The 21,489-nt window shown below is 41.9% G+C and overlaps 1 long non-coding RNA gene across 1 annotated transcript in view; it reads right to left on the reverse strand.

The window, feature by feature from the left end:
• The window catches only part of LOC135933767 (uncharacterized), a 98,110-nt gene that overhangs the window by 75,466 nt on the left and 1,155 nt on the right, over positions 1-21,489 (reverse strand). The gene's annotated exons all lie outside the window — the stretch shown is intronic.

Here is a 21,489-nt window from a genome sequence, read left to right on the forward strand (position 1 = left end):
ATGCAGAGTGGGACATGCTGTGCCGAGTCTTACTGATGATTGCAGTCATTGTTTTCTTTCACAAGTTGCACTGCACGTCAAATGTATTTTTGTTATCCAAGCACTAATTGGGATGTTCTCAAACTATATTTACACCTAACAGATGAAAGCGGTGTCAACAGATTACTTATTAGATTACTTACTTTTACTTACTTAGTTTTGGTTAGTGCACAGATTAGTCCACTGATAGGATCTGTTATTACTCAAACACATCCCGACCAGACTGAGGTCATGGCTAAAATATAGATATTATACTTTGGGTTGGTCTCATTTACAGTGTTTAGTCACCATGTGATCAAAACTAATTTTACTCAAAAAAAAGTTAAGAGCTAGTAAGACATCAAGCCTTTTTAAAGGTTAAAATTCAGATTATTTTACTTTAGTACAACTAAGGTTTGCTGAAAACTACTAAATATATTATCCAACTGTGCCGCTCTACAGAAAGCCTGGCTTAGCCCCATACATATCTACTCGGTACTTTGCACATAAAAAAGTTAGCTAAGGAAAGAAAGCTCAGAGACAATTAACAAAATATCTCAGTCAGCTGAGACCAAACATTTACCCAACACGCAGTCTAAACGCAGTTAAAACATATGTGATGATAGCCTTATTGCTACTGTTGTTAAAACCACGTTGGAAACCATTTAAAACTCTTCAATCTGCAAAATAATGACACGAAATGTGAGATTTGTATTTCCATACAAAAGAAATGCACCTGCATATGTTCTTACATTCAATATTTAATATACACACAACACTGAAAAAAACCCTGATACAGGCGGTACGACTGCTAGAACATGTCTCTCTGCATTATTGTGAGCTGACATAGGAATACATGTTTTCATTTAATTTCAATGTATTTATCTAGCTCCAAACATAACATCAGTCGCCTCGAGGTGCTTTATATGTTCATTAACAGTCTAAAGTCAATCAGCGTTACCATATAGAACTTGGGGGGCCGAGGACAGACACATGGGCCCCACAGGGCAATGCTACACACTGTACTCACACACAGCTCACGTACACACCCACTGCCACTACTTTTAGTACATCGCTGACGGAAGACAGCTCTTCCGCTCCCCCTCGTCTGAGCATGCCCCAGCTCCGAGCTCTCTCACAGGGCTGTAACTCATGAGTTGCTGTAGTCGCCAGTGTATACTGCACCTTGTGCTGGGGCACCTATAGAGCAGAGCAGTGCTTGTTAACGGCTCAGCAGAGAAAGAGGAAGTCGAGAGGAAGTACGTGCGCGCGTGCGTGAGAAAGAGAGAGAGCGAAACGGGCAGATGGACACGAGAGGACGTTTGCCACTGAAGGCGGTAAAATAAATAGAGATGGCAGTCGAGGAGAAAATGGAGTAACACGACACAATGAACCCAGTGAACTTCAAGCAGAAAATGGCTGTTTCCAATATATCATCCAGCTCAGAGAACTACGTGGATGAAATATTTCCAGAACTTCAATTAATCTAAAACCCCTCATTTGTGACCAAATGTATTGTATTTTAGCAAAGCACATCACATAATCTCCAAACATACTGTAAATATAAGATGCAGAGACAAAAGGAGAAACAGCCTGAGGAGCAGAGATACAGTAGTGCAGAGAGATTAAGATGTCTGAAAGAAGGAAAATGAGAGAGAAAGAAAATGAGCTGTCTGATGCCCAGAGGAACTGAACGAGCTCCATACTTCTAAAGTCTTCACTTGTACAGTATGTATTATTTATGTCCTCCTCTGCTGCTCCCTACCATGCTGGCTGGCTGGGGGCCTTCTTGGCTGGCTGAGTCATGACTGGCTGAGCAGATGAAACACTGACTGGCTGGATGACCTGACTGACCGGCTGATGTGTGGTGTATGATAGAAGGCTGGTGTCTGCCTCACGTTCACTCATGCTAATAAAGACGCGGGCTTCCAAGGCTCTGTGTCAGCCACATACTACATTTACACCGACAGCTCTTTAAGGTCTGCAGCTGTGAGAACATTACACTTCCACTACCTGTCTTTTGCTGACCCAAGCTATTAACCAGATATAGTCTAAGCCACAATGTGTATCATTTGTAAATGAATTAGTTTGTAAGATGTGTGTGAGCCGGCCTCATAACAACAAGGCTGAGAGTGGGGGGGCAGAAATAATATATTTTGCATGATGATATTGTATCAATACAGAAACACCAAATATGGATACTTAATACTAACAGGGATCATCTCATTCATCACCATTCTGCAACCAGTGATTCCCACGGCAGCGGTGTCTCTCGGCCTGCATGTCTCGAGTTTACCAATCACGTTCACAACTGGCAACATTTTTCCCTAGTGACGGGTGGTTGCCAGGAAGTTTCTCTGCCCTGTTTAAATGGGTCCTAAAACCATCAAAGTTGCAGCAGTTGTAAGTCTGAGTGTTGTGTGCTCACATTTAGGTAAGGTCGGAGGCCAGGGATTCAAGATGGAACAACATCCACACAACCTGAAAATATAACGGCCGCTTCAGTTTCAGCTGAACTAACTAGTCCCTTGGACTTTTTGTTGTGGGTAATTAAAGCTGCAGAGCCACAATTTCTGAAGTGTTTAGTTAAGGCAGCAACAGCCCAAATTAACATGATGTATACTCCACTGAAGCTTTAAAGCTGCGGAGAATAAATATCCAAAAACTTTCGCGCCATCATCACAGGTGCATCGACAAGGCTCAAACTTTCACCCCTCAAAACGAGTTATGAACGGTATGTTTGAGAACAAAGCACGAAGTAGACGTTAAAAAGACTAAAGTTTGATCTTTAGACGAACATCTCATCTTCATAACTGCAAACACTGATCACTGACTAGAATTATGCTTCTTGCATATCAATGGCATGTCCCTTAGTTCTGAAGGTTAGTAAAATACATACAATCTGGTTTTTGCACCCTCATTAAAAATATTCCATAACACCTGAAGCTTGAAACTGGCTCTTAATTTGCAAATAAGGAGGAATCATTTGGGCAGAAGCAGCAAACTTGTAGCAAGGTTATCTTCAGTTTTTCACTTACTGAGTGGAACACACATGATCACTGTCGTCGAAACCTGATTAAGACTCAGGCCTTCAAAGAGTGTCTGTCTATTTAGACAAGTATTACTTTTTGCTTTACTCTGACTTTTATTTTTACATGTCACATGTAACCGTCTTGACACGTTTGTATTCATAATTTCAACACTGGCTTGACTTTTTGCATATTTTCTTTTCTGGTTTGACTTGTAGGCTGTTTGACTGTGTATTTGCATTTATATATAACTTCTGCAGAACAGAAAGAACAGATGTCACTGCACCTAAATCATTTATGCCTGCCGAGCCCAAGGCTATTGTTTGACATTTCCACCTGGGAAAAAAATCCCCAAACTTAATAACGGCTGCAAAACTATGAAGCCAAAATGAACAATCTTGGGCTGTAGATAAGGAAAACTTGCGGAAAGGTCTGTTTATCCTCATGTGCAGTCCAGAAATGCCTTATTAATGTTGTAAATTACACTGTAGGTAATAATGAGCTCTAATAATGCATAAAATGTACAAAAGTTGGTGCAACAGACATGAAAGGCAGCAAGTGATGCATCCAGTGTAGTCACAGGAGCACTAGGTGGCCTACTCATCATGCAAAGAGTTGCACTGACTGCATTATTATGACAGAAAAGAGCTCCAGGGTGAAATGCCAAAAATGCCACAAACAGGAACTATAAAAAAGTAACAGTTAGAAAGCAGCAAAGAACTGTCTCAGTTCTTTGACTGCATTGTTTCAGTTTATATAATGGATTCACTTATTTAAAGCTTTGAGTGAAAAATGATTCCTGCACGTGTTCCACTGACATTCAGCCTGTCCAGCTGAAAACAGGAAAACCCTTCTCTGTCTGTTATTGCTGGGTGAATAAAGCACTAATTATTCTAATGTAATAACTACCATGAAGTGCTGATTCCATGCAGCGTTGGCTTCTATCTGCGTTAAATGATCAATACAACAACATAAAACCATGATGGCTGCAGATGCTGAGGTATGTCTGCACCCAGCTCGGTGCCTCTGTGGAAATCTAATATATCCCATGTTGGGAAGAAATGAAATATATGTGTTGAGAGGTATACTCAGGGTGTACTCTCCACTGAGAGTACACCTCGGATGGCTCAGTGGAGCACAGCTGGTTTATTCTCCTGCCTTTGCTTGGCAGTTTCCAAGGCCTCAGGTATGAGCAGCGTGCTGTACTTCTTGTACCTTTCTGCAGCTCCGATACTTAGCTAACCTCCCTCTGCTGCCTTGGTGTTGGCCTCTAGTCTCCTTCTCCATGGAGGGCACTGCTCCTTGTGGCTGCCGCTGTGGTGTAGATCAGCTGGTGAGTCTCGGTGATGGTCGCAGCAGGGACCGCCGTAATGCTGCATTAAAATCTTCTAGCAGACCTTCAGAGGGTACTTTACATAGTCTTGGTAAGTCCGGCTACGGAGCGCCCAGGCTTCCAGCTTCACCATGATCCCGTCTTTCAGTTCGGCTGCTCTTCTGTCGTACTTGGGGCGTGATACCCAATCTCCCCCCTGACCTGACGTCCTGGCTCCCCCTTGCTGTAGCATCTGTGTTGTACCTCATCGATACTCCACCTCTCATAGCAGAGTTTAACCAAACACAGGATAAACAATAATCTAAAAGCAGACAAGCATGATCTTTATGAAATTTGCATTTGCAGTAGAAAACTGCTGAGCTAGTGCTTATTTCACACATTTTCCGACACCCCCACCCCCCTCCATCCCGGGTAGGCCCCCTTACCTGTATCCCACCTCTCCTAAGACGTCCTGCTGCCTGCCATGCCCTCCTAAGCCCTCCATTCTGCCATTATGTACAAAGAAAGGGCGGAGCCTCTAAAGCTCCTGGCGAGCACCTCACATCACAGCATGGATGCCCTACATTTCTCTCACTTATCTGGGCTGGTTGTGCACAGATGGCCCCCTGAGAGGGAGGCTTTGGGGACATTCGCTGGCCGCCAAAATAATTACCTGCCACACAAGGCAATAGTTTGCGGTGAGAAGCAGTCATTTTTACACCATGAAATAAAGCATTCTGGGGGATAGTGTACTTATCCCCCTCTCCAGCTCTGCCTTAATTTACTGCAGTCTCATTCACCTATCTTCCCTCACTGCACTTCCTCTTGCTGTGCTGGTCTCTCACATTTCTCCACAATTCATTACCACCTGTCAATCATCTGTCCAGTCAGGCAGGCTTACCCATCAAACACTCAAACTGCAAGAAGTGAGATATACAGGGAACTAAACAGGATTCAGCACGGCCAGATAAATGACTCCTGCCTGTTGTGTAATTCAAAACCAACCTCAAACTTTCACTTCAGTCTTAAAAACGGACATAATGTCCTTTTCACCTCGTACTCCCTAAAGGTGCAAAACATCATCTCCACACTGCTGTTGGTAGAGTTTCTGAGGGCAGTATATAATATAATGCAGTGCACTGTCGTAAGTATTGCATTTCATCCATTGTAACACTCACACGGTGGTCAGTGATAGCATCTTTAAAGACAAGACTAGCATTTAATAACTATGCACTTAAAGCAAAAACCAGGAAACAAATGTGCTCCAGTTTTATCCATAAATGGATCAGTGATAACACGCTGCTGATTACAAATCTCCACAGAAAAAATCATCTCTAGTTCATCATTTTGCAGCTTTGCTTGATTAGCAGATCTCTAATAATTTACAGGTTTTGTGCATTTGAGGTTAGCTAACTTAGTTGTTATCAGTTAACTGACCAATTCAGATTCAGAAAACCAGGTACACTATGGCCTTCAATACAGACATGCAGAAAACTGCAACCTTAACAAAGAAAGTGTAAGACAAAGCTAACATAGACAAAGCTAACATTAGCATAAACAGCCATATATTTAATGCTGGTAGTCTGTGCATAGGAAAGAATGTTCGTCTTATTTAATTATGACTTTGCACTGTAATGCCATCAGGGGAGTTGTACCCTCTGATGGATAAACTACGTGATGTCATGATGGGGTTGCTTCTCGTGGCTCCTTCACTTTTACATTTTCGTTTAAATGCAGAGTTGCTGAAGGTTAATATATAATTTCCTCTATCCGATATCATCAGTCAGACTCTGGTGCCAAACAAACATGTATCAAAGAGTAAAATCCTACAAATCCCACAAAGCAGCAATTAAATTTGGAAAAACATATCCCAAATCTAAATCCTGAAGTGTCTGTTCTGAGTCCTGATGACTGGAATTCTACAGGACAGACAGTGTGAGCAGTGCCAGAGGAGAGGGAACATTTATTTCACATGCAACTCTCACACACCTCCAGAGCAAACAAACACTGCTGTGCTGCTGACCCACACCAACATCCAAGGATAGGCAAACCCATCTCTCCATGATCGCCATCCTGCACTGCGTCACATCAAGACAGTTTAACTCATAGGCAACATTTTGGCCAATCACCTTTCATGTCATTTATTAAATTGCAGTTGATCACCACTTAGGGTTTGCCAAAATAACATTGCAGTACATTTATACTCTGCATTTTGTGGAAGGTTTCATTTTGCCCAGACGTCTGTAAAACACCTAACATGTGCCATTATTGCTTCTTCACAGTTAAAACTAGATGTTTGAATAAATGACATATAAGGCGAGTGTTATGAGTTCAGGGATTAAAAGGGTCTTAAACAGGGCTGGGCACGATGGCCACCACTGCAACAATCTCAGATCAATATAATAAATATTTAAAAATGCAGGCTTACCTCTATAACATATTTATTTTTAAGCCAGAGATGTTTCATAAAGATGCAGTGAAGGAGCATTTTAGCGTATTTGAGCACACTGTTCATCCTTTTACAAACTGCTATTCTGTGGTGTGTTTGCATTAAGGGAGCTATGATATACCTGTATCGATGATCACTGAATTTAAAATGTGAAATACTGATGTTGTGTTGATGACACACAGATGTTAATATTGTAAATAATTTCATTACATAATAATTACATTATTCACATTATACACCACGTGAGACTGCAGAAACATCAGGGATGGACCGAGTTCACCGCACAGAACTTTGTGGGCTCTGCCAATCAGACCCACCACACTGACACCGGTGAACATCCAGGGAGTGGACATTGAGATAGTGGACTCTTATAGGTACCTGGGTGTTCACCTGAATAATAAACTGGACTGGAGCCACAACACTGATGCTCTTTACAGGAAGGGTCAGAGCAGACTCTACCTGCTGAGGCGGCTGAGGTCATTTGGAGTCCAGGGAGCGCTTTTAAAGACCTTCTATGACTCTGTGGTGGCATCTGTCATTTTTTACAGTGTGGTATGTTGGAGCAGCGGTTTATCGGCAGCTGAAAGGAAGAGGTTGGATAAACTCATCAGGAAGGCCAGCTCTGTTCTGGGATGCACCCTGGACCCAGTGCAGGTGGTGGGAGACAGAAGGACTCTGGCCAAAATAACATCTCTGATGGACAGAGTCTCCCACCCCATGCATGTAAAGCTGCTGAACTGCAGAGCTGCTTCAGTGACAGACTGCTGCATCCTAGATGCATGAAGGAGCGTTTCCGCAGGTCCTTCCTCCCTGCAGCTGTCAGACTGTACAATCAGAACTGCTCCCAACAAACATAGATGTTTACATCAGCGCTGTAACTGCAATAAGTTAATTAACCGAGTTGCACTACAACCTGGTTTGCCTCTTATCTGTAGTTATTTTTATTTAATTTAATAACTGTACAATACTCTGTATATAGTAACCATTGTCCTTAATGTAAATATTTAAGAAAAATTGTGTATGTTTCTGTTCTGTGTCCTGTGTACTGTTTGTTTGTATATGTGTCTTTTTGCTGCTGTTACAACCAAATTTCCCCTTGTGGGACAATTAAAGGATTATTCTATTCTATTCTTCTAATCAGCTTCCAGCGCTGCCTGGACTGAAAGATGGAGGAAAACCTAAAATGCCAAAGGTGCTCCTAAATATATTAAACTGCACAATAATCACTCGGCCTCACGTCAAAAGAAAACACAGAGACAGGCGGCAGCAGAGTGAAGCATTTAACAGCTAAAGAGACAAATTAACAAAGCTAACGTGCACGAGAACACTTACATTCCTCAGATAGTGTCCACATGCTAATTACTGCATGTCTCAATGTATCAGCCTGGTTTTTATTTAACATCGCTGACAGAGCAGGAGGAGGAATCTTTGGATAGATGCTGTAATACGAGTGGTCAAATAATCATGAGTTGTACTGTTAAACAATTATCTCCATTATTATTTTCATGAACTAGCCAGCACCAACAGTCATCTTCAAAGTGGAAATATAGGAGCTGCGACTGTGCAGCACCGATGGCATCTGAGAGCTCAGCCCTCAAACCACGTCCAGTATTGATGGCAGTGTATTTGCACTGTTTCCCACAACCTAAAGCTAAATTTGTTTCCATTGTGTCTCTGCACAAGCAAGCAAAAATAGAGTGCTTAAAAATGTCTTAGACAACAGCTATTTTAGAAATGTGTCAAAAACTAAAAATTATGCTGAATTCAGATTTTTCCCCAAATTTGAGCTAGCACATTAAACCCATATATCTGTTCAGAAATGCAAGGAAATAACTGCAAGTTGGCATCTTAATCAAAGCATAATAATGTGCTTTATGAATCTTCTTTTTAAGACAGTGAATTTGAACATTAATTATCTTTCAGCATTAAAAATATTGTTTGATATTTAAAGATTTGGAAGCGTTTGCACACACTGGTGGATTAACCATCAGAGAAACATGAAAAATGATTTTGGTAATTACCAGTATTGTCAACATAAACCTTACATTGTTTGCGCTGCACATTAGAACGGCAGTAAAAAGGATTTTTATGTGAACTGCACGCAGCTCCCCGACTCCGTGACACCTAATACATCAAATAAATACGTGTTTATATCTAAAATGCTAGAAGCTCGAAATCCATCGAGCTTCTAGATCATAACTCCCTTTGCCAATGACTAAACAAATATGGCTGAATTATCAGCCTTCTATAAATCTGCCAACACTGTTTTGTTTTTGTTTTTTTGTTTGTTAATCAGCTGAGTGCACGTAGCTGCTGTCTCAGACCTTCAACTGCATTAGCTGGAAATAGCCATCTGCTCTCTCCAGCATCACCGCTGTGGGTGGATGTTGAAAGCAGTTTGAAAAATAGCACCTCTCGTGCCTTTGTCTTTCCTCATACGGGACACCGAACAAGTAAAAGTGTCACAGTGTTACAGGATCAGTAGATTGTGAAGCGTGCACACCTCTGTCAGGGCTTGAAGCTTGGCTGCAATTAACACATAGGAGAGATTTTGTTATCACTGGACGCTTGACTTCCCGTGCAGCTGCATTTCCATTCCAATTAAAACCCAGATTCCTCACCTGCTCCACATGCCAGAAACGCAAATTCTCCTAAAAATGTGACAAATGGAGCCCGACCTCGAGCTCGCACAAGCTTCCAAGGACACAAATATTTGTTTTTGAGAGAGGACGACAGACCTCTCTGTCTCTGAAAGGGAACGGGGGCTGAGTTTTACTCAAGGTTACGCACACATTCACCCAAAGTCTATTCAGAAGAATCTGTTGATAGCTTAACAAAACTGCTTCAAAGCTCTCAGTCCGCAACCTTCAGAATCACATTTTACTGCACAGTTACTCAGAGTGAGATTTCATGTCTAATTTGTCTTTTTTTTCAGCACGAGTGAAAAGAAAAACAAATTGTTTATGAATCGAGATGCATAATTGTGACATAATTCGGGAAAATTGCCTTTGATTGCAGGGCACGCAAAATGTTTAATCATGTTTTTCAGGCTGTGTCGGACGGAGCCACAGGGCAACATTAGAGACGAGCCCGTTTTGAGCTTTACAAGCACGTAAACCAATAAGGTATTTCTCTGTGCAAACAAATCCTCCAAACAGTAAAAGATCATTGTGGAGAAGATCTGCAGAGGAGAAAGTCCCCGATGGAGGAACTCTTATCTCGTTCCATTCACTCTAAATTGGAACGTTTATCCACAAATCCTTCTGCTGAGATGTGCAGTATCATAGCAGTTTGAGCACTATTTAAAAGAGATGGGAATAGTATAGGTTAGGAATCATCCAGACTCTCCAAAAATAATGACACAACTTTACAAAAGGCATTAAAAAGCAAGACTGTTCTTACAACCAGATCTGCAGATCACCGTCTACAACCATGTTCAAACTTTTCTAACGACTCTTGTTTCTCTGTACAAGCAATACTAAATAATTAAAAAACCCAACTAAAAAGGTCCAGAGGAGACGACACGCAGAATTTCTTTAGAGGTCTGTCCCTGTTCTTTCAAAGTTTGGGGTCTGCTCAGATCTCACAGTACAGACGAAGTTATTTTCCCAAGTTTATAAAACCTACAATAAAGCTTGTCTGACCTGCCGTTGGGCACTGCTAGCACACCTTGGAGAGTTCCACTTGTGTTCTTTATAGTTGGTATAGCATTTGAAGAGATTATAATTGTGCAAAATAAATGTAAAGTCAGTTCAAATGCATAAGGCAGAAAATACGCATTAGGGGATGTACTGTGTAGTCTTTAGAGTGTATCCTGGTGCACATCTACATTTAACGATGACTCGTTGGTCATAGCAGGGTGGCAATGCTGGCTGTGGAGTCACCACTCCAGAGTAAATATCTCAACAACTATTGGATGGATTGAATGTTATATTTGCATTAGTGGTTCCCAGAGGTTGGTTCAGTGACTTCAGTGATTTTAATGTTGTCGTTACCACGATCAGGTCGGGTTTTATATTATCCAGTGAAACTGCCACCCATACAACGTTAGTCCCTAATGGATTTGTTCCCTACTGTAACAAACTAGCCAGTCTTTGTATTTTTAGATAAAATAAGGCAACATCGATTTTAGTAGAATCGCCTTTTTAATCATTTGTTAAATGAAATTGACAAATTAGTAAGTTGTCATTAATGTTCTCCTTTTCATCTACAACTATTAGGTCAAAACATGGATCAGCGCAATACTTGATTTTCAGCATGTCAGTAAACTAAACTCAGACAGATTACTGGTTAGCCTTTTGGTCAAAGCAGCAGACAGACTCCTGTCATGTGGTTATGCTTAAACGACACAGCACTTATTCTAACCCAGTGGTTCTCCTTCTTCCGGCCTGCACAGCTTACAATTTTATCAATCATTTACAATAAAAGCAAAAAAGCCTGATGACCTCAGCAAACTGTTTTCTTTATTTTCTAAAAAATCATTTCATTGAATGTGGATTTTTTTCCTGCCCACACACTTGGAGAGCCGTCGCCCTAAACATTTGTTTATTTATTCAAATATTTGACATATCCCAGCATCAGCTGACTTACAAATAACTGCTGTCTCCAAAACACAGCAACACAGAATTTTGAAAAATATACATTTTAAAATCATGTAAGAGCAGAAGTCAGGTTGATGGGAAAAAAGGCATTTTTTCAAACACCATGATTTTTTAGCATAAACTTCAAAAAAGCCACCATCAATGACAAAAACCAGACACATCTAAAACTATCTACTTTTAATCCTAAAAAGGCTTTTTGAATCTTGAAAATACTGGCTTTGAGGTTAGAATTAGGGTAGCTGCTTAGACCTCAGAAGGAGACAGCACAGTAGTTGTATTAAAAACAACATCATGGCTGAATTAAATACAAATGAGCTGCTGGTGCTTCAAACAGTCAAGTCGTCTCCACAACAAATCTGATGGCACAGCGTGCCGTAACCCTCGCTAAGCCTCGGGTTTACCAAGTCCACCGAGGTCCAGTAACACCTACGGATTCTGGCCGTACACAGAGCCGTGCAGCCCGAGGCGAGGCCGGGCCAGCCTAGCTCAGTCCAGCCCAAGGCTAGACTCACTGGGGAATTTCAGCTAAATTCAATTTCACCTCTGGCCTCTGTCACAGCAGCTCGAGCCGGCGCTACACAAAGGGCCAAGTTTCACATTGAACGTGAGAACCCCCTCATCTCCTGACCCCTATTACCATACGAATGAACCCGAGAAATGGAACAGAGAGCAGCGACACAGAGAGACACGAGCGAACGAGCGGAGTGGCACAAATGGCACAGTTTACAGCACTTTGTTAACGAATGCGTCTCTGTATGTACGTGCTGTTAGCAAAAACATGCACCTACATGAGAGGTCATTCAGAAAGAATATTTTAGTATCCTGACGCTTCAGCTTCAAACCTGTGACCTCAGAGGGACGAGTGACTTACCTCTGCGCCAAGCATTCTCAGCTTGATGGCTGGGATACTAACACTTCTACGTCTGATCGACTGCATGTTCATCAAATGCATTTAAAAAGAAATAAATAAGTAAAAAACTTGAACTTGAGCAGCTCAGTCCAAGGATCAGCACCTCTGTGCCGGGTTAAATGACACCTCACATCCCCGTGGAGCTTCTTTCTCTTTCACTACAGTTGTTGTTCTTTCAGTATTTGTCAGCACTCACTGCTTCTCTCTTCAATCATCACGAGTTCCCACCGACAGATAAGGAAAGAAGACGTGGCCACGGCAGCGTCTGGGATTTTTCCCCCCGTTTCAGCCTGAGAAATATCTTTTCATGCTCTGCTAACAGGCCTAAAGCAGCCTAATTATGTCCTGATAAAGAAGTGTTTGGGTTGGAAATGGTCTTTGTATTTTATCCAATGCCAGGAATACTATCCGTAGTATTGAGCATCATTTAAAGTGTTAAAGTTTTAGTGATTATTCGAAATCTGAACCAAAGGTTTACAGCCTTTAAAAACCAAGTACATATATGTTTAATTTTAAAATTAAAAGGTCAAAGAGGGATACAGATAGTGAATAAAGCCCCTCCTTTTCACACCACAGAGCACCACAGCAGGTCGCTCAGCATGTTTGATTGGGCAGATTTTTATGCTGGATACCCGAAAAGGATTTGTGTCTGCTCCTGGGATTAAAGCAGGGACAGTTAGCTTGTTAGGCCACTGTATAAACCACCACACTATGAAGTCCATAAACAAACAGAGTGAATACGAGCAGAACAAATATTTGGTACAGGCCTTTCCAACAATTCCATTTTCCAAACGGTAGGTTTGTGTTTTTTAATCTAAATGCAGCTGTTTTAGTCTAGCCCTGCAGCACAGACCGAGGGGGGCAGAAGCAAAGAGGTGAATGTCAATGCTGGGTGTGTGGAGAGCAGGTGTGAAGATGAATAAAGGTGGTGGTGGAGGAGGAGGAGGAGGAGGAGGCCGTTGCTGTTGCTGGGGGGGAAGAGAACAGACCAGGAGGAGCTGCGAAAAGAGACAGTCAGCACGGCGTGGAGCTGCAGCCACACCCAGGGAGAACTGAGCATGCTCCCTAACCACACTTACAGTGAATGGAAGGTTTTTAACATGAAAACAGACAAAATACTAAATGAGATTTTGCAGTCTGATATGGTTGGGACTGTAAGGCACGACTGTTGCTGCTCCTCTTTGTCCTCTGGCGTAAGGCCACAGCTGAAGTGTGGCAGCCAGGAAGAGACACTTGATCTATAACTGCAATAAAAAGATAAGGGACCGACAGCGATGGGAAGAGCACCGCCAACACTGCGAGCGCACCATATGTTCCTATTATCTCTGATCTGCAAGACAAGCCGTCGAGTTCACTCCTGCTCCGCGGCTCCGACTCTCTGCTACACACACAAACATCACAGCGTAGGACACTACACTCCACATACCTGACGCCAGCTTACATGTTTAAACGACTGGGTTAGGGAGTGTGAGCACTAAAGTTTGGTTAACCACCCGTTTCTATGCAGAAACGAAATCCTTTCAACATAGATTCCTCCATGTAAGCGCAATAGAGGGAATATCTGAGTGATGAAGCAACATATTTTCACTTCAGCTCACACGTACACCTCACTGAACCACAAATGTTCGTCCTGTTGCGTAAAAAAAGAAAATCACAATGATCTGAGATGTTTTTTGGGGGAAATAATTACAGCCACACCTAGTTAGCACTTTCATTTAAAACATGCCTGATTTTATTACTAAAAAAGAAGAAAAAACAGATTCATATATTGCAAAATTTAACAGGCACATGTGAACTATATCTTTTAAAAGCAAGCAGCACACAGCTATAAGGGAAACATAAACTACATGGCTCCATGGCTTGTGTCATGCTGACACTGCATTGACTACTGCACCAGTAAAATAAATAAAAGATACATAACGATAATGCACGAATATATTCAGCAAACACTGAAGCAAACTTTCTGCTGTTTCATTTGATGAATGATCAGATGCAGAGCGAGCGGCCAGACAAGCCGCTGCCTCTCCCCTCCTTCCTCCTCCTGCATCAGAGCCTGTGGTCATTATTGCCCTCCAGACTGCTTTTATCATCTCGATAAATCTCTACCGGCTCAGACGCCGCGTAATGAGGAGACCTGCAAGGCTGTCAACCTGCGACTCTCACCCCCGCTGAGGCACGACGGAGAGGGGTATGAAAAAAAGAGGTGGAGGGAGGCAGACAGAGATGAAGAGAGTTAAAACAGAGAGCGAGGGCAGGAGTGTCGGTTAGAAGCACGCCCACACACACACACACACACACACACACACTGAGCACAGCTTTAACATTACATTCTGCTTAGAGGCTCGAGCCTCAGTGGAACAGCAATCATCCTTCACATAAAAGCTTCTCTGACACCTTCATACGACTGTCTGTTTTCCTGTAACTACATACATTCTGCTTTGTTTACAATATACAGCAACAAGTAAGGACTCAGAGAATCAAAGGAGAACAGATCAGCTCTCAGACTGACAGGCTGTTTCTGAGAAGGGTGGCATGTCACACAAGTGTCAGGAGGGACCTCATCTGGAGTCAGCTTCAATCAGCTGTTTGCTTATTTGGAGTCACAATTACTAGAATTTGTTACCTCCAATTACATTTATGCTTCATTCTTTCCCTTAATTAACCGCCACCACGAAGGCCATGCAATCATAATGAAACCAAATTTTAGTGACACAGAAGTGCTCGAATTTTCAAAATGATCGGGATCTGGGTCATGCTGTAAAATCAAACCTACAGTAATACAAAGGAACCCCAACAATGAGAAGACCACCTATACGCAAGCACTTTAAAAACGGGAAGGAAAAACTCCCTTTTTAACAGGAAGAAGAAACATCCAGTCGGGGGGACGGGGAGCAAGACAGGACAAAAGAGTTTATGATAACTAATGCAGAGTGGTGTATTCATACACAGTGATGTGGCTTTACATCTTCACAAATAAATATAAATACAAATTATAGAAAGAGACATGCTTGCTGTGCAGTACTGATCGAAAGCCTCCCTGAACAGGGCACAAAAATGTGGTGCAGAGAAGCTACATGCATCCAAAACCATCATGCACTGTTGATCTGTTATCACGAGGTGGGATAAAGAAAGAACAACCAGACGTGGAGCCAATGTGATATAAATACATGTTTTTTTTCCCTCTTTTTTACACTCTGGGAGTGCACAGTAACAATAATAAGACTCCTCGGAAGTCTCTAAAAAATTAATTACCAGAATCATATCTGAGATTTTCTCTGTCTGAAGTGTTCGTGTGTCAGTGATGTTCAGCAGCTCACTTATTAAATATTTTCAAGGGTTAACTTTAAGCAGCAAGATTAATGTTAAATGAATAATACTTAATGTACAGCAAGGTTATTATCGTTAATGAAAACTAACGAAATAACGAAAACTAGAAGTGAAAAAACATTTTCGTTAATGGAAATAAAAATAAAAACAAGACTTTGCAAAAAAAGGAAAACTGACTAAAACTGTAATGAGTGTTCACAAAACTAACTAAAATTAACTGAATTTATAGCGAAAATGTGTTTAGTTTTCATTGATGTGTGTGTGTCATACAATAGTCGAGGGTGAAAATGAAATGTAGTTTCCAGGTTTTTTTCTTGCTGTGTCTCATTATGCCAGCAGGTGGCAGTACGCTAGTCGAGTCGTCTGTGTCGCTGCTCCGTCCCACGCAGAATCACGTCAGCAAAAGTCGGGAGAAATCGCCAGAGTCCAATGTCGGATTACTTTGAATATGACTGTGTTTTAGATAAAGTAAGTGTCTTGTAGTGGAAAGAGACAAATTATGCGGGACATTTCTAAAGGGAAAGAAATCCCACAAACCTTAAAGTGCACTTGAAAAGCTCGCACAAGAAGGCTAACCTAGCTTACCTTGAGAAGGTAAGGGAGCACGCCCAACCCTCATCCCCAGAAACAGAAGCTAACCCCGGGCAAGGCAGCGTGATGCATCCCGAGACAACTCCACAAAAAACATTAATGCAGTGCTTCCAACAGCAAGCCGATGGCTGCTGGTTGGTCAATTCGCAGGAACATCACAAGCGAGAGGAAGCGTTGGTGAATATGTTTATTGAGACTGGGATATCTACACAACTGTGTGAGTCTTCAAAAAGTTTAGCAATTCTAGTTTAGCAAGTTTAGCAGCCGCTGCAAGAGTTAATAGTCTCATTGGGGCCAAGATATATCTTTTATAGTTGCCTGGTATCAATGGTTGTTCATCTGCCCTCATTTTTTACCATAGGTTCCCCATAGGTGGGAATGTGAGTTGTCTGTCTCTGCGTGTTAGCCCTGCGACAGACTGTGGACCTGTCCAGGGTGCAGGGTATGGTAGCTGGAATAGCAACATACTCAAGGATAAGCAGAAGAGCAGGACTGATATGATGAAACTGGGATTTTGTTACACTTAATTATTGCAAACACGACTAAAACTATAACTGAAACTAATCAAAACTAAACTGAAACTAAGGATCTTCAAAAAAATAAAAACTAAACTAAACTAGCAAACAAATGGTAAAAACGAATTAAAACTGATATAAAATTGAAAATCTGAAGTCAAAACTAAATAAAAATAAAAACTAATGAAAATTGCAAAACTATTAAAACCCTAATGTACAGCTGCAGTTTCCATCATGCTTATGTAGACTGTAAATGAGATGTGTGCACAGATAAATGTTCCAAATTTAATTTAAAATGTTGCAGAAACATCTGTCAGTAATACAGGACACACTGATGCACTCAGTGTTCAGGATCAGGCTTCACGTGTCCTCCTGATGCATTCACAGTTTTATGTTGATCTGGGATGTTCTTCGTATTCAGGCCCAATCCTTCTCTCTCTCCTGCTTCTATTTTAGGGAAATAAATTCACTGTAAAAGCTTTTTATTATTTTATGATTACTAGGATATCCGCTCATAAAAGCCTGAGCGCTCCAGGAAAACTTCACTGCAGCACCTGCACAATAAAAACACGGCCTAATTATTGTCCTTTGCAAACAGACACTAACAGATCCGACAAATCAGCCAAACATTTTCTACTGTAATCTTACAGGAATCAAATCATTTCTTATAAATAGATTTTGCAATGTTATATCTTCACATCAAACAAAGTCAGACTTCAGAATGAAGTAGGACGTGGTAATATTTAAATATTTAATAATTTTAATTATTAAATATTTAAATAAATCTGTGACATTGTGGGTGTGAGGTGTGGGTGTTCCACCAACGGCACATATAACAATGTTCACTCTGTAAAGTAATATCTAAGATACAAGGTGCTGCGAGACGAGCACCTGGGAAAGGTCAGTAAATGATGTTGCTCTTATAAGGACCAAAACCAGATATGAGTGAGAGTGTGTGTTTTGTTATGTTTTCCTTCCTGTTTGCCACCAGCATCAAACACCAGGCCGAATTTCACTCAAACTGGCAAAATGACGACGACATTAGATTTGATTTAAATCTGTTGTTTTGAAACTGAAGAACTGGGCTGTGGCTTTGGCAGATAACGGACGTTTAAGTCCTCTTGTAGTTGAAATGAGCTGGCGCTGTTTCTTTCTTTTAAAGCCGACATCTGCGGGTAAAGGCTGCAGGATGAATACCAACCATGGCCCATTAAGAAACACTCTTCAAAAACACCTGCTAGTCCCCCAGCTGGACACCGCACCCAACTCATTTTATATTTACTTGCTACAAATTCAAGAAAATAAAAAGATACAGTAAACACAAAAGCTAGTGACTAATAGAGGTTATAATAACCAGCAAAAATAGGTGTGATTATCAGTTTGGCCACAGTTGAACCGTCCGACTTCTTGTGCACTAAAGCTAGCCTCTAACCCAAAAAGGACGTTCCTGCGAGTTCCTGCGTCGTCCTTGTAATTTTAAAGCCCAATTCATTTCTGCAACAAAGACCCATTTTATCTGATTTCAGCAGCTTTACAAAAACAAATCCAGGAGAGTCGTGTACCTCGGAGAGGTGTGAAAATAATCAATGCTCCTACAAACCTGCCCGACCTGTCAAAGATGTGCTCGGACACTCTGCATGTCCCCAGCAGCTGGCTGGTGCAACTGCTCGAGGGAAAAGTAACAAACAGCTCCAAAGAGACAGACCAGCATTGACCTCGGTGACAGAGTGTGTGTGTGTGTGTGTGTGTGTGTGTGAGAGAGAGAGAGAGAAGGAGTGAACCCTTCTACCTCTCCTCTCTGATGTCAGACAGAGGAGCCTTGCGTAGATGCTGACGCCCGTGCAGCCGGTAAAGCAAACACACTTTCTGACAGCTGATACGTAGTATGGACTTTGACCTAAACTGAACCTCAACAACAGCCTAGCGTCAGCCCGGCGCTTCCTCGGGTCCGGTCCGATGCCCTCCCACACTGTCAGGAGCCGTCTCCAAACCACCCACACTTTCTTATGTAAGGGGATAATCCTGTGCAGTCATTTCAAGGATGCACAGCGCAGGAGGTGTAGCGCTGCATAACTATTTGATGCCCGTGGTGAAACCAGTGCATTAGCGTTTGATAATCATAATACCTCGCAGCAGATTATACCTCCTTGTGCTGCCCAAAAATTCCCCTTCTCACTCAGTCCTCTGCATCCTGCACTGCATGTAAAGTATAGAGGAATATTTGAAGAGCTGCAGCTCCTCTGACACTTTAATGACCCGCGCCTTTCCAGACTCCCCGGCTCTTTCTCAGACATCTCAATCACCTTCCCCTCTGGTTTAAAAAAAAAGAACTCATTTCACATGAACGCTCGCTGTGTGGGTCCTCCAGCAGAAACAAAAAGGCGGCCTCTTCGTGATCCGGCAAACCATAAGCTTGCCTTTATCTTCCCTCCCTCATTAAACTCTGAATAACTCAGCAGAGAGGCAGAAAGACGAGAGAGAAAAGTGATTGAATTCTGTTGGAGGAATAAAAGCCCCTCGAGGCTACCGTTTTGAATGTGTGCCATGTCGAACAGGCTGAATCCAGAGATCCTAGAGACAACAGACCCTGGAAGAATGGTCTATAGACACAGCTCCAGGGCGGCCCAGCTACTGTAGATAATGTACCGCGGATGCCGTGTCGTTCTGCCGAGAGGCAGGAGTCACGATGATGACCCGTCACGACCTCGGAGGAAGGCGGAGGAAAGAGCTGCGAAAGGGAGGTCAGGGGGAAGTCGTGGCACCAAACTCGATATCTCTATTCAAACGCTGCGCTGGCAACCTGGTCGCACTGAATGCGGCCCAATTATTTCAATACACCAGCAGTCCTGGGAAGGAGCAGAGAAAGGGGACGCACGAAAAGAAAAATGAGTTTGACATTCAGGCGAGCTGGCTGAGGGAGGTAACAAGTTCACGGCCCTTTCAGAAAACACGGCCGCCTGGTGTGTGATGGATCACGGAGCCTCTGACGGGCCATCGGGGGCGAGACCCGGGCAGTTACGCATGGGAACCCAGTCTCCGAGGAATAAGGGAGTCATGGTGCTGGTTAAATAAATGAAAAGATGGAAGCTGCCTCAACTGCTTCCTGAGCTGCTCCATGTGGAGCCACAACGCTGCTGCTGCTCAGAAATGACAGGACCAATGCTTTTAAGGCCTCAACAATCCACTCAGAGCATTTAGTGCAATTTGTTCTAGAATAAAAGAAGAAAAAATAGAAACTGTAACAAAACTACATTTCCCATAGTGCTCCTCAGTAGGATCGTTAATTAAACCACATACTCCAAACTTCTCAGCCACACAAACCTTCAGAGTAAGAGTCACACAGGCCATGGGGAGGAAAGTGAGCACTGTGTCTATGGAAGGTCCTGTTAGATGATGAGTCCAAAAACAATTCTTTAGAATGAAAAGAAAAGATAAGTCCCAGCTCATCATTCAGAGCTCCTCTCACTCTCTCTGGTCTAAACACCAGCTGGTGTGCAACAGAAGAATTTAGGTACTAAAAAAATACAATTGTAACTAATAATAATCATTACAATAATAATAATAATAATTTCAATATGGACAAAAGGTTCTCTTTTTTGTCATGCAGCCTCCTATTCAAGAGCTCACTTTTTAATCACTCATTAAACTTAAAAAACAGATCAATTGTGATTTTTAGTGATTTAATTATTATTTTTCATTTTGGCACGGGGCGTATACTGTTTTGTTTGGTGTCCTGGTCATCTATCATCTATGTCTTGTCCACAGTTGGACATTGGGGAGCCCAAAACCAGAACCAAAATAGACGCAACACTGGATAAAACTCCACTGGCTGCTTCAGGTAACAACAACATGATGTTACCTGCACCTGTGTTGCTTTGTGACTGCAGAGCGTGTAAAAAGTTAGAAACTGTGCGGACAGCTGGTTTCCACGTGAATAAAATCAACTGCAGGACAAAGAAGCAACCAAATTAATCTGACGTCTGCATTTAAAGGGACAGTTCACCCAAATATCACGTGTGCCTGTTTTTCAGCAGGGCTTTTTCTCCTTTCTGATGTTTCTGAGTGAGATGCTGGCTGTAGAGATGTCTCCATCTGTTTGCTTTGTTTGGTGGAGTCGTGTGATTGGTGCATGTAGTGCATTACAAAGAAAATAGTTACAACATAAAATTGCTGTTTTTGTTTGTTTTTATGCTTTTTTTGGATGTGACATGAATTTAGTTTTGTTACATTAAAGCATCAACATCTAAACATTGTCGATAAATCAAGCAGAAGAAGAACGTGCACATCTGATCTGACCTCTCTCTGATCTCTAGCTTCTATATTTAATAGTAGCTCTGCTCTCATTGCTGAGCCAAGTACACAGATAAATATCAGTTGTGTTTTATTAACATGTTAATTGTGACCAGAAAAAAAGGCACTAAATCTACAAGCACAGGCCAGCAGAGGAACATTTTGCTGCAGCACTTCCTGTAAACCCCTAAATATCTAAATGGGTAATGAATCTAATAATGGACTTCAAGTCACAGAGTTAGCTACAGCATGCCTGGTATGTCAGAGACGGCAACAACAGCCACTACTCCTCTAAACACAAGTGCAGCTTATGACTAACGAGGATTGCTTCATGCTGGAAAACAATGGAATTTCCACAAAGGAGAAGTTAGACATTATTAGTCAGGAAACACATATTTAAAGATATTTCATTGATTGGTAAACATGCTAAAGTATATTTTATGTGAT

This window comes from Pelmatolapia mariae, linkage group LG14 (genome assembly GCF_036321145.2).
Source record: "Pelmatolapia mariae isolate MD_Pm_ZW linkage group LG14, Pm_UMD_F_2, whole genome shotgun sequence".
Lineage (NCBI taxonomy): Eukaryota > Metazoa > Chordata > Actinopteri > Cichliformes > Cichlidae > Pelmatolapia > Pelmatolapia mariae.